At 33.3% G+C, this 14250-nt stretch overlaps 1 protein-coding gene across 4 annotated transcripts in view; it reads left to right on the plus strand.

The window, feature by feature from the left end:
• The window catches only part of CSRNP3 (cysteine and serine rich nuclear protein 3), a 218588-nt gene that overhangs the window by 101753 nt on the left and 102585 nt on the right, over window positions 1–14250 (plus strand). The window contains exon 1 of one of the 4 annotated variants that reach the window (XM_004601121.2): window positions 10089–10264. The exons of 2 other annotated variants lie outside the window; for them this stretch is intronic. The gene's annotated coding sequence lies outside the window, so the exon portion shown is untranslated. Of the gene's footprint in view, window positions 1–10088; window positions 10265–12004; window positions 12108–14250 lie in introns of those variants that run through there. One more of the 4 variants, XM_055119999.1, reaches the window with a different exon arrangement.

Raw genomic sequence — 14250 nt, forward strand, 5'->3', positions numbered from 1 at the left:
GGCAAGTCAGTCTTCTGGTATACTACAAAAGCTAATGCAGAAAAAAGCAACAATGTGTATTTGCTGAAAAAAATGTTGAAGAAGAATCTGTGCATTAATTAGAAAACAATTCTGTTAAGGGTCCCCAGTTGGTTCAGTGGTAACACAAAAGTGCCTGTATTACAAGAATAGGGCTGTGAGTTGGAATCCTCAGCACTCTTTACATGAACTGTGGGTGATCCTAGTAGTTCTGCTGTCCATCCACCACAACGATATCATATGTAAACATCATATATAATGTATTTGGCCCTTGCAAGCATTTGATTCAAAGGAGGTAGCATGGGCTGGGGAGATAGTTCAGGGTTTAAGGTCTAGCATATGGCAACCCGAATATGATCCCTGGAACCATATATGATCCCTGAGCCCTTCCAGCCGTGATCCCTGAGCACAAAACCAAGAATAATCCCTGAGCATCCCTGAGTGTGTGGGGAGCCCTGCTCCCACAAAAAAAAGATATAAAAAAGTAAAGATTAACAAATACCATGACCATCAGTGGAACATAAATGATTAATAAGTGAGTGCCATCACACCCCCTGTGTACACTATGTGAAGAATTTGTGAGAGCACCACCACTAGAAGACTGTAATCCCCCGTGAGCACATGTAGAAGCACCACCACAACTGAAGATGTGAGACCAAATGAGCACTGGCCGCCAGATGTCACAACTAAGAAGAGAGTGGGAGAAATCAATTTCCAAGTCTTTATCAAATAAGATGACATTGGGCATCAACTGAGCCTAAGTGTGGAACGTGAGGCTCAAGTTAACTTTTGTTCATATCTTAAAACTTAAAACAGTTGAAATTGTTTCAACAAAATTCCTATTTTTTAATGCTTTCCTATCAATTATGATTTAAATGATAATAATTGCAATATAAAATTTAATATTGTATTAGAATCAGAAAATAGAAAACATAGATAAAATTAACATCACCTATTACCAGTGTTCTATAGAGGACACTTTATAATTTTGATTGTATTTTCTAATTATTTATGATCATGTATTTTAGAGAATGATACTACGTGTATATTTTGCTTTAGACTTATACATAATTGCTTAATTATTTCTCTCTAGTCTTCTATATGTACTAGTTGTAATCATATGAGTCTAATATTTTGGCTTAATTTTTACTAATTATTTTGTAAACAGGCATATTGTTTTATAATCATGATTCTGACTTTAATGTGTGTTTAACATTCTGCTGTTTTACCACATTGACAAATATGAATTAATTATATTTAGGTACTTTCAAGTTTTAATTATTGTAAGTATGGTTTCTTTAGATATCTTTATAATAAAAATGGCTTTCTTCTGTGGTACACTGAACCATAAATTCATTGCTGTCCACTCATTCCATAGTAGCTATAGAATATAGTTAATTTGAGTAATGGTGTAATGGATTGTTGTAGTTATAGGTTTATTAGGTCAAAGGAATGCCACCAAAAAAATGTAATAAATATATGTGGACATGTTAAAGTCTCCTCACATGAATGGCTGTGAAATGGTAGCAGTATAATGCCCAATTTTATCTTAGTCATGGTAATAGCATGTTCCATAGATTACTATCAGTAATTAAAGGAAAAGGTTTGAGTTATACTATGGCCGACAAAACTACCAATTGCTGTATTATTGGTTGTCAGCTAAAGGGTCATAATAGTCTGAAAATATGTCTCTGCCTTTTTTTTCCATTGTTAATTACACATGACTTTTTAATTCACCTAAAATTCTCAGAATATCTATATAAAGTTTTCTAAGACTACAATTAACATTGTTCTGGTTTATTTACAAAATTAATTATTTTTGTTCAATGGAATTTTGATATTCTTAACTAAAACAATTGTATAAAGAATATCCATCACTTACCTGACTACCTGAATTAAATAACTACCTTCTACCAAGAAAGAGCACACACATACATTGTAGTCATATGTTAAATAAGAGTGTAGAATTTTCTTTCCTGAATAACTAAAAATTAAAACTAACCATATTTGCATCATGGTTTCATGTCATAGTGCTCTTTGATAAAAATAGACATGAATAATGAATACTAAATGGAAAGCTGACTATGAACAAGAAAGAAAAATGCATGCCTTATATCAAAGAAGCCAGTCACTAGCATTAATAAGTCACCGGATTAAGCTCATTAAAACATTTGCCTAAAGGAGAAATCTAATTAAGTCCTGTATTTCTTCATGTTGTGTGATTAATATAAACCATAGAGGTGATCAAGATCATGATTTTCATCTACATGGATCAATTTATATAGTTTTGTTATAAGAGAACCATAATTAAGTTTAATTGATGGTTTCCCAGATTTTCACTCTTAATATAAAAAAGGGGGCAGTCACTTTGTTCTTTCTTAACCTTTAATGAGGCCACTGAGAGAAAGTCTATATTTTTAAAAGTTCGCTGTAATAGAAATTTGAGTAACAGTTCTATGAGATTTCCTACTAGCCATTTAGCACTCAGAGACTAAGATGACATCTTTCTATTCTTAGAACTTCATATTCTTGCCTTGTACAGGGGGCCAATAAGAGTCTATGATCAAATAAATTCCTAAGTTTTTCTTTAGTATTGCTTACCTTGGTTAATGTGTTTTCTTCTAAATTCAAAATTTCGCATTCCGGATTCTCCATCACTCCCTATGTATCTCTTTATCCACTTCAATGTCCTTCTTCATGACCAAGTGTTGCCACTGCTTTTATTCAAAACTTTGTTTCTTTTTTCCTCAGGAATATTTAAATTGTCTAATTGGGTCTTCCTTCTTTCTGGACCTCTCTCCAATTCCTTCTCCTGAATTACCTAATAAAATGTAATTTTGATGAAATTGGGTTGGAGTGATAGCCCAGCAGGTAGGGCGTTTGCCTTGCACTCGGCCAACCCAGGTTCAATTTCTCCACCCCTTTCAGAAAGCCCAACAAACTACCGAGACTATCCGCCCGCATGGCAGAGCCTGGCAAGCTACCCGTGGCATATTCGATATGCCAAAAACAGTAACAACAAATCTCACAATGGAGACGTTACTGGTGCCTGCTCGTGTAAATCAATGAGCAACGGGATGACAGTGATACAGTGACAGTGATCAAATTATTCAACTATTCACTATTAGTGTAATCTGCTCTACAATGAGTTCAAAATATCTCAGAATTACAAATGCATAATCCAACAATTTCACAGAGAAATTTTAAGTTTCCTTCACACATAATCAGTTATGTCTCATAATGTGTACATATTCAAACCCTTATTGGCTAGAATACTTTCCTTATTTTTCTCATTTTCTACAAAAGAACTGCCCAATCCCTTGAAACATATTTCTTATGTCATCTTTTCTGTAAAACCCACCACAACTACTTTAGGAAACATGATCCAAGTAAGTCACCACATTTAAACCACACTACATTGGTTTGAGTGTTTAAATGCTAACTCACACTGGCGAGCCACTATTAACCTATTTCTGTTGAATGTATCAGAGCATTGAACAAGATTCTGTGCATATGACATGCAGAAATATAAAATTTTAAAAAATGTATGCATGTGTAAATGAATGGATGAATGAATGAACTACAGTTGAATAACATGGCAAAATCCTTTCTGTGTGCTTATGTTATAAAAATCAAAGTGTATTCAACTAGAACCTGAGTGTTTGTAGACTTTTGTTACTGAAATAAAATATAGAAAACATTTTTTCTTGTCCTTTGATACTCCAAATAGTGTCAGAACCATTTTAGTTATGGCGTAACTTTCTTATTGACTTGGAATAGACATTGGTGGTATTAATTTTTTTTTATTCTTCTTCATTTACTTAGTTCATGTTTGATTGTAGCATACATTCTTTTATTCCACATTTTATTCTTTCCCACCTTGAACATACAATTCAGCATGTAAGTAAAATAAAATCACTAAAATTGATTTTGATGATCATTAAGAAATTAATGTATTCTTGTGTCCCAGGAGAGCAGGTTTGCTTTATTTGCCCCTTTATCTTGATAAATACTGTTTTCTAGCACTTTTGTGGTGATAATGAGACTGAAGAGTGGAGAGAAAACATGGGTACTTTCTTCTCAGTGTCACTTTGCATAAAGACTTCACAGCCATGTTCAAATGATTTATGTCCATATTGTATATGCAGTAGCAACAGCTATAGAACTATTCCTACCATTTAAGCTGTATGATTGGCCTCTTAGCTTAGCATCTGTTACTTTGATAAAATAATATCTAGCTAGAACTAAGAACTGAAATAATGAAATGACAAGTAAGCTTATTTAATTTGATAGGTCATGTTGTGCATGTGTTTTCTATGTCTTAGTTTATTTACAATATCCAAATTGTCTGCTTTTATCTTTGCAGAACTAGAACAAATTTTTCTTTTTCCTAACTTTCTCCCAAAATTTCTAAATAATATATTAAAAATACATTGAAATATCTTCCATGTGCCTGCCTGAGCAAATCAATGAACAACAGTATGACAGTGCTACAGTGCTACCATGTGTTTTATTTAAGAAAGTTCCTATTGCTTTATAGTCCTTAATAGCCTCTCAAATTACAATAATTGATATTAACAACTTCCACAATACTAGAAAGTTGGCAAACTGAGGTCTAAGTCAAAACATTGAAATCACTGAATCTGTCTGACAAACTATGTTAATGCCCTCTACTTATTAGATAGAGTTGGTTGTTGAATCATATAATCATTGACTTTTAAGATTATAAAGATCAAACATCAAACTCATCAACACATTTTAAACATTCCTAATTTCCTATGATGAATCCTATTCTGATTACTGATTCACTCTCTTTATTTCATGCCCCCATCATTCTACCTATCTCCTTTTGTTAGATTCTTGGGATTTAATTCAGTACTTTAACTGACTAACCAGCTCTCAGCTATCAAAGTTGTCTTTCTTTTTCATTACTCTGACCACACAACTTTTTTTAAGCTTTTATGACTTTTCAACATCTTAAACATTGCAAAACATCTCCTCAGCTCAAGCTTCAGAGCATCAGAAGAAAAAGTAGGCTGCCATTTTATTCTTCAACAAAATAAACCTAACTCTCCATTATATTGATTTGTTGAGTTTCTTACTGTAGTTAGTAGAACTCTTGCACTTGCTTTTGGGAGTTCCCCAGTGTGACATTTCATAACCGGGAATTCCCTTTACTTCTAACTAGTATGGTCTCTTTGCTATTAGTTCAGAAACTACATGCCTAAAACATCATTTTCTGAGATAAATAAACCCTTATTTGCTGTGAAAGTCCCCAGTTTTTTAGATCCTCCTTTTTCTGTGCTCCCAAGGGTGGAAAGGCACCCATTGCAAAGGCATCCATTATCCCTTAAATTGAATAAAATTCAATGATTACTTTGAATATGTACCCAAGATTTTCTTTTTTGTGTGCTTTCAGGTTTGTCCCCTGTCATGATGGCATTAAATGAGCTCTTTCCCCTGCTTCGGTCGTCTTCTGGGGTTGCCTGTGAGGGCTGGGGAAGGGATGCAAGGGATGTTTGGGGATAGCAGGAACCACTGCTCAGAATGCTGGCAAGGGGTGTTATGATTGGGTTCCTTAGTCACTTGGGGGGACTCTGGGATGTGGGCCCAAGGATTGGAAACGAGTACTTCCCAGCTCTTCCCCAGCGACTCTTCTGCCAGGTCTCACCTTCTTCATCCTCTTTCTGCTGCTGGGGTCAGACTGCACCCAACCCTTTGGGCTGTGAGTGGAAGGTTTTTGTTTTTAAGTTTTTATTAAAGCCTGGCAAGCTCCCATGGCATATTCATATGCCAAAGCCAGTAACAATGGTGGGTCTCATACCCATGACCCTGAAAGAACACCGTTGGAATGGATAAGTAGAGAGAGGCTTCTAAAATCTCAGGGCTAGGACGAATGGAGACGTTACTGAGACCGCTCAAGAAAATCAGTGGGATGGTGATGATGATGATAATGATGATACTTTCAAGTGTATTGCACTGTCACTGTCATATTTATGTGTTGGTATACAATAATAGATCATTTATACATTATATAGATAGATCATGTATGCATAATATATACGTGTGTGTCCCAGTTATCACTATAGTACTCTGCTTAAAAGAATAGCTGTTTTATTATTTAACAAACTATATGGGACGAGAATTTGAGAAATGATCAGCTAAATGATTCTCTTATAAACAGTGAAAATTAGGGTCACATCATGATGCCAAGTTGGTAGCTGGGTAAGTCTGGACTGCTCAAGATTACTGAACAAGTGTAGGAGTGGTTAGAATGCTGTGTTCAATTAGAACTGTCCTGATACATTTTGTTTTTTCACCACCACAGTTTCAGGATAGTCCATCCTCTTGTGTGGCAGTGTTCTGACAGAAAAATGTAAGAACTGCACAAGAACTGCAAGATTTTTTATGATTTAGCCTTGAAATTTTCAGAGCATCACTTCTCCAATTTTTACTGGTTAAGCAAATCACTAAAACTAAGCTTTATCTCTTGGTTAAAATGATAGCATAGAATTTGCTGTCATCATAAGTACATGTGTGGGTGCGTGTGCCTTTAACACTTGATAAATGACCTGCTATCAAATTTTTCTGTGCTTAAGAAATAATAATTGAAAATAGAAAAGTTGTAATGATTGTTCATGAAATACATGTTAAGTCCATAAATTATCCATATAAAAATAATGTTCTTCTACTTTCTTACTATCTTCCCATAACATACTAAGCAATAAAAATAAACTTTTTTTAAGCTAAAAGGGATTATCATCTTTTTTGAGAACTGTATATGTTCCATTTTTATGTCCCAATAACTGTCAGAGCTTGGTATGTGGTAACCTCTCAATATGTGTTTGTTGAATTGAATTGAATTAGTCTTGGATTTTGAGGTTGACATGGCCAATTTATTGACATCTCTGTATGTGTTGTGAAGGAGAATTAAATGTGGCAAGAAAATCCAGCTGAATCAGGATAAATCCAATATGAGGCTCTAGTGTACATACCAATTACTGATTCCAGGAAAAACAGATGATGGTATCAGTAAATCTTATCCATCTTCCATCATGCAATAGAATGAGATTATCCATTTTGCATTTCTATACCCAAATTACTGTATGAATTAGCAATCTTTTGGATCTATTTTGAAAATTGTTATTATTTTGTACAAAATGGGAACGAGCAAAATTATTCTATGATGTGATGCCCCTCTGTCACTTGAGGAAAACCAAGAGTCTATAGTAAGAATAAAAACACTGTTTACAATTCGCAGCTTTTAATGTGACAGTAAATTGAAATCTTCTTTTAGCTTAGATGAAATTTTCTTCTTTAAGCTACGCTCCTGTGTCTATTAATTTCAAATATAAAGAAATATTAGTTGATGAAACTGTTACATAAGTAGAGCCATCGTGGTTGATAGTGTAATGTGAGGATGAGAAACCTGTGCGATTCTCTATTCATGTTACTGAGAGTTCCAGAATTTTGATCAGAAAGAGACTCCCATGTTGTTCTTCATCCTAGTCCTGAGGCAATTCTCTAAGATTTGTTTCAAATTATTTACTAAATTTATTTATTATTTTTTCTGCATGTATTGGAAAAGAAATTGCCTCTTGTTTCCAAATATTTTATCTACTTATTGTACCTGTTTGCCTCTATTAAGGTCATTAGTTTTTAAATTCCTTTAAATAATCTTTAGAATTTATATCACTATGTTTCATTTTACTGATATTAGTTGACAACAAATGGTTAGAATCAGTTTAGAAAACAAAGTTATAAAAAAATTGCTTGATATTTCTATGATATGCTTTTCATCAAAAGACTTTTCTATTACAGTTTTGCAAATTTGACAACTGAGGCATAAGATGATAGAATCACTGAGCCAGTTCATTGTCAACATCAGCAACTTATTACTATACTGTTAATTCCTTTCAACATCTTTCTAGTTCTCTTATGTTCTCTTGATACTGTTTTTCAATTATTAACGCATTTAACCGGATCTTACACTGTATATATTAAGTTTATAGACTATAATGTTTCCTATGGAGGCTCACAATTGAACCAGTAATTTATTTTAATCTCTAGATATTTCTACATGTCTTATATTAGGTATATTTTCTTTGTACTATAAATTAATTCTTCATATACAGTTATACAATTTCACATATTTGCATCATTTATTTTCAAATTCACAACTCTTGCCTTCCCCTTTCCAAAGATTATTGAAGTAACTTAGTTTTTGCTGACTCTTTCCTTCCTCTTGGCAACCATTTTATTTCACTGTTTTTGAAGTGATGCAGTAAGAGAAAAATGGCTGCCTTTTGTTTATTTCCTTGTACATTAGCATGACGACATCATTAAAGATATTAGCTAGAGTGTACACATCTTTAAGAATCCAGAGGTACTCTATTAGTCGGAACAGTCTGATTTCCATTTACTTTTAATTTCCCAAGGTTTTGTATAATGTTAGTATAGTTCTCTGTGCAAATAAAAAAAACCTGCCTTTTGAAAAAAAAAGTATTAAAAGGTGACATTTAAAACATATCTGCAATATTTTCAGTGTCTGAAAAAACCCACCAGAAACATTTATTTAAATCAATCATAAAACATTCTTAATCAATGCTAAACCTCCAAAAATATAAAGAATCATATAAGTCACTGAACTTAGAGATTGGTTTATTCACTTGCCAATTCTGGCCTAGATTATTTTTTTTAAATTTTAATGGACACAGTAAACCAACATTTTCAGAAAATAATTATTTCTAGAAAATATTTTCATATTAATGGAAGGCTCAAGTGGATGAGTTTATGATTATTGTACTAGTTACAGATACCATTGAAATGTACTATACAACTACACAGGACATTGATTTTCTCATTTTCATTTATGGTTCTTCTGACTTTTCTTTCTTTGCCCTTTGTTGTACTTTGCATATATTTATCATAAGAACCTCAATGAGGTTATCAAGCAACAATATTTCAATGACCAATTTATTGTATACAGATTATTAGAGATGATAAATAATTTTTCTCCTTAAAATACCAAAATCTAAAATAGCTTTATCATATGGAAAGTCACAATCTCCAAATTTTAATAGTAATTTTTGGTAATTATTTTGAAGAATATTTTGAAATATAATCTGACCATCAATATGTGTATATCTCATACTAATTTAACCACCATGGAGTAGAAAATTCTACACATTTTGAATAGTCATCTCTAAAACTACTTGTTAACACTGAAATCAGATAAGGTAAGCCATATGCTTTATAGAGGTAGGCTGTCTAAAATAAGTTACTGTGATTTTAAGAATTAATATGAACCATATGTCCTTTAGATCTTTAAATTGAAATCTTCATTGTTCTTTTAAGTCAGCTGTTCTTGGAATCTGTCATCTTTTGAGAAGATAAATGAATCATCTGCATCTTTTAGATACATCAATAAAAGAGATTCGCCCTCTCATCTATTTTATGAAAAGGAATTAAATTATCTTTATTTTATTCATAGAAAGTATGTATTAGTGATTGAAATTCCCATTGCAAAGATTTTGAGGGAGATAGTCACTTATCCTTTCAAAAACATAACCTGCAAGAAAGAATCTTGCCAGCAATCTAGAGGTTAAAACATACTGTCAAATCATTCAGTTGATCAGGGCTCCTAACATTTGTGCTAAAGTACTTTCAGAAAGCAGAAGGTAGGAAACTGAATTTTGCTGCTTCCTCTTCCTTACATTAGTATTCGGCCTCTTATTAAAATAAAATTCAGTTAGCTTCTTTTGAATGCTTCTGCTTAAGCATTTTCTATAATATTTTTTTTTAAAAAAGCCTTGTGAAAGGATTTCCATAAGTTGTGCTGCATTAATGACTTAAGGCAGCTTCATAATCTGTTATTTCTTTCTCCTAGCAGACCTCATTTGATAAAAATACCCATAGACATAGTGAAGTCAGTGGCATGCTTGTCTTTCTCAGACAAAACTCCCATGTGATCACATATAGGAAGCCTCAGTGAGGCTGATGCCGTGCGATGCCGTGCAGCAAGCAGTAGGTAATGAGTCTTTGTGCAGTGAAGCTCTTGTCGCTGAACAATAAAGCAGACGGTACCAGCAATAAAACACAAGGCCGGCAAATTTAAGAAGATTCTACTGAACCAGGAAGAACAGTGCCTTCGGTGATGCTGACGAGTATTGTAAAATGATAATCAATTTATTTTGGATTCTAGTGAATAAAGAGTGCCAGAACTAAGATACAGCTATTTGAACAGGTCAGTGGCTTTGTGAATTACTCCAACACTTCCTTCGTGTTTGATTGGTCTTAATTTAGGATGGGTTGATGTGTGTTTTGCCTTAAACAAAAACTTCGCGAGGTATTTGTAGTGTGGAATACGAAGGATGCACTTGAATTGACCCAATACAATTAAATTATTGATATAGTCAGATGTGCTAGAGAAATATTCATATGGTTACATTAAACTGAAAAGTATTTCTCCTCTTTAACAATTTAGGGGTAAGAAAAAAATCACGTTATATCTAATCCTCTCTCTCAAAATAATATAAAGCAGAATATTCATGATAAATAGCTTGATTAAAGGGTTTGAATTTATTTTTTAGTGATAAAATTTCTGAACTACAAGAGTTTACATTGCTTAAAAATTAAGTGGATTTTTTTTAGAATTTATTGATATCTTCCTTGTATTTTACAAGTTGGAGGTTTTGAATATTTTAATACTTTTAAATTTTAAGAAAAATTAAGAGAACACGGAAGTATTAATAGTGCTATTTACTAGAACACTGAATTTTATATTTAATTACTGTAGTATATTATCTGTTAATATGTTTTGTGCCTTATATTTTTCATGTTTTGGTAGTTGAATAATACTCTTGCATGAAACCTTGTATTTTATAGATATTATCCACTCACTAATGGAGAAAAAGATTAGCTTAATTTCAAAATAATGCTTTATGTGATGATGCAGATTTTCTTTTAGATTCACCACTTAGAAAAGATGTGCCGTCATGCATATTATATTTTTAAAAATGTACGCATAACCTTTTGTATCTAGAAAATAACCACTTAGGTTTATGAGCAATAGAGAAGTTTATGTTTTAATTAGAAATTGCTGTGTGTAGGAAGACAGGGAGGAAATAATTTTAGCAAATAACAGCACAACACTGAACATCTTTGGCAAAGATAGAAAAGCATTACTGCTACATGAATCCTCAGATATAAATACATAGCTTAACTTTGCTCTACATTTCTACTGCTCTATTGTTTTAAAGGCATCCTGGGACCTAAATTCTTTACAATTAATTTCCCGGACACCGTTTAAGATGATCATCTCTAAGACACTAGGGCACATTTAACATTTTATAGAATCGCTATAGTAACTTCATGTATTTGCATGGAGACTAAAATAAATTTATGGCTGTACGATGCTGTTTAAACCACAACAAAAAGAAATACCCTGTGTCCTTGATTATGCATGCCATGTGTATTCCAACACGGGGGAAAAAAATGGAGCTATGTTTCAAAAACAAGAGAAGTTAATGAAAATTTTAAATTGGCCTTCCACATGTATTTAAATGAAGTATTTGACTATTTGGGTTTCCTTGGTTACCATAGTCTGGGGGTACTGACAGCTTCTTTGGAAGGGAAGGGACAAAAGCAGGACTTTAAATCAAAGAGTTAAAATCATTTATACATTAATGGACTTGGGGGGTGGGGGGCGGGAGTGTTACTGAGAGCCCAGCAAAATCCTTGCCCACTCCCCATCGCGTATTCCTGTTCTCCAGTGATTCAGGTATTCTGGCAGAACTGCAGTTCCACAGTTCCTTACCCAGCATTCCGTTTCAGCTGCTGGAAGGCTGCCTGAGCCTTATGCAAATGAAGCCAGCTCCGAGGCTTAGACTGCAGAAGGAGAGAGGGGCGGGGGTAGAAGGGAGTTCAAAGGTCACAGGGCTGGTGGAAAGCTGGATGTGTTGCTTGAAAAAAAAAATGCACAGGGTTCTTCTGCAGCAGTGTTTTGCAGCAGTTAAATGAAGTGTGCTTTATTTCTCAGAGTGAAGATTTTACAACGTGTGCGCCGTAGTCGCTTAAAGTGCACGCAGGTACGGTGACAGATTTCATGATGCGCCTGGTTTTGTTTCTGTAAAGGACACTGATAAGAATGGGCTGTTTTAATTCATTGTAGAAATTGGCAGGGTTTATCGCGATCAGCTTTGCTTTCCTTAACTAGTTTTTAAAAATCTTGTCAGTGTTTTCTCGGTTGAAAACATTAACATTCTCGATTGAACCTGGGGTTTTTGTTACTATGCAATAGTTTTATGTTAAAATAAGACAGAACTAGGATTTAAGCTTTGAAATATTACATCATTTGCAAAGTTGTTTTTCTTTATTTGATTTCAGAGAGCTATCTAAAATGGAAACATCTAGGTAAAAATCGGCACTTACTACTTTGAAAGGGTTTTCATGTCTTGAAGAAATGTATTTTAAGTAAGAACTCGGTTCCTAGCCTCAAAATTCTTGTGAGATATCTGGAATTAAATAATGGAGTTCTTTTGTTCATAATCCAAACGTTTTCATAAGAACAGTTTGAGTAAGCTAAATTTGCATTTCATTTTTAGGGTTTGGAGAGTTTTCATTCGGGTATTTTATTGCCAAACAGCTAAGAGTTTATTTGGGCGTTACATCCTTTAAACGCTTCTTTCATTTTCCTAATTGTTCTTAATTTTCTTTGGTACTTTTTCAACAAAGCTATTTTGAACTCAGCATGTTTAACTTCCTATGACTTTTCCTTTTGCTTAGGTCTGAATTGTAGGGTGATCCTCATAAATGTCACAGGCAGGACAAAAGTCTATGCACTAGATAGCACACTTGGTAAAATATATGATTACATCATAGTATAGCTGACCTGTATCAAACAAATGTGTACTCACTTTTACTGTTTATATTGCTTTTTTGTTTCAGAATCATTTAAAAATAATAATAATTAAAGATGCATGATCAGAATGCCTTTATCCTTATAATTAAAACTGTTTCTATCAATACAAGCAGCCACAATGTTTATGGGGGCAATGTTTTAATTTGCATCAAGAATGCATCTGTCTATATTACAGGTTGTAAAAGTATCAAAGACATATTGGAAAATGAAAGAGAAGAAATAATATTTAGTCATGAAATTAGTGTTTTATGCTGCTGTATTTGCGTATATTTGAAAATAAATTTTATGAAGCTTACATACGAAGTGCTAGTTCATATTTCCATAAACCTAATTACTTTCTTTGCACTGAAAAAAATGATAATTTTATTACAATGATTAAGAAGTGATTATTTGGTGATAATATCTTCTATTTAAAAGTGGGGGTGAGTAGGAGGTGGGCCAAAACAGTAGGATGGCTATTTAAAGCAGTGAAGGACAATTACTCCAAATATTTATGAAATTGACTTTGTAGTAGCCATTCAGAGCCAGATTCTTACCCTTTATCACTCAGTAGGACATTATGACATTTATCCTGAATTCTGAGATCAATTCAGGAAAAAGAATTCATGTTTTTCTCTGAAAATTTTTGAACACTGTGATTGTCCTTTTCTTCTAATCTCTCTTTTGAAACTTTATCGCAATAACTGCTGCTAAGGGGGTTGTAATTTGAATGCATTATTTCCCTATGTTGAATGATAATATTCTGTCCTCTGGCCCAGAGAAAAATATTTGTAGACTTCACATTGTTTCTTTACAATTTTTATAAAAGATATGTTGATAGTCATATGTATATGTAGTGCAATAGGTATAAATATACATATAAATACCTATATACATGTATACAGATGTATACTTTAAACTATCAAGTAAATTTTTTTTACAACAATGCAACAAATTTTAATAACAATTTTCTTTAAATTTTGCCTTTAACTCAAGTTGTGTCCATTGTTTCTATATACTAGGCTCTGTATGTATTCGAGATGGAGAACAAGAGAGGAGGGAAGAACCAGAGTAAAATTTATTTAGGCAGTTCACTACTATTAACTTTGTAAATGTAACTGTAGTTACATTTACAAAGTTAGCATGCTCTGAATATAGAAATAAAAACAGTGTGAGCAAAGAGCCCATGAAGATTCCTGGAGAAAATGTGATAATAGACAAATGTGATATAAAGAGAATTGTTGTGCTTCCGTGAGTCAGGAGAGAGCTATATATATGTCTTGCAACAAATTTATGGCTTGGACTACCCTGAATAATTTATGTCTCTATGC

The sequence above is a fragment of the Sorex araneus genome, chromosome X (assembly GCF_027595985.1).
Source record: "Sorex araneus isolate mSorAra2 chromosome X, mSorAra2.pri, whole genome shotgun sequence".
Classification (NCBI taxonomy): domain Eukaryota; kingdom Metazoa; phylum Chordata; class Mammalia; order Eulipotyphla; family Soricidae; genus Sorex; species Sorex araneus.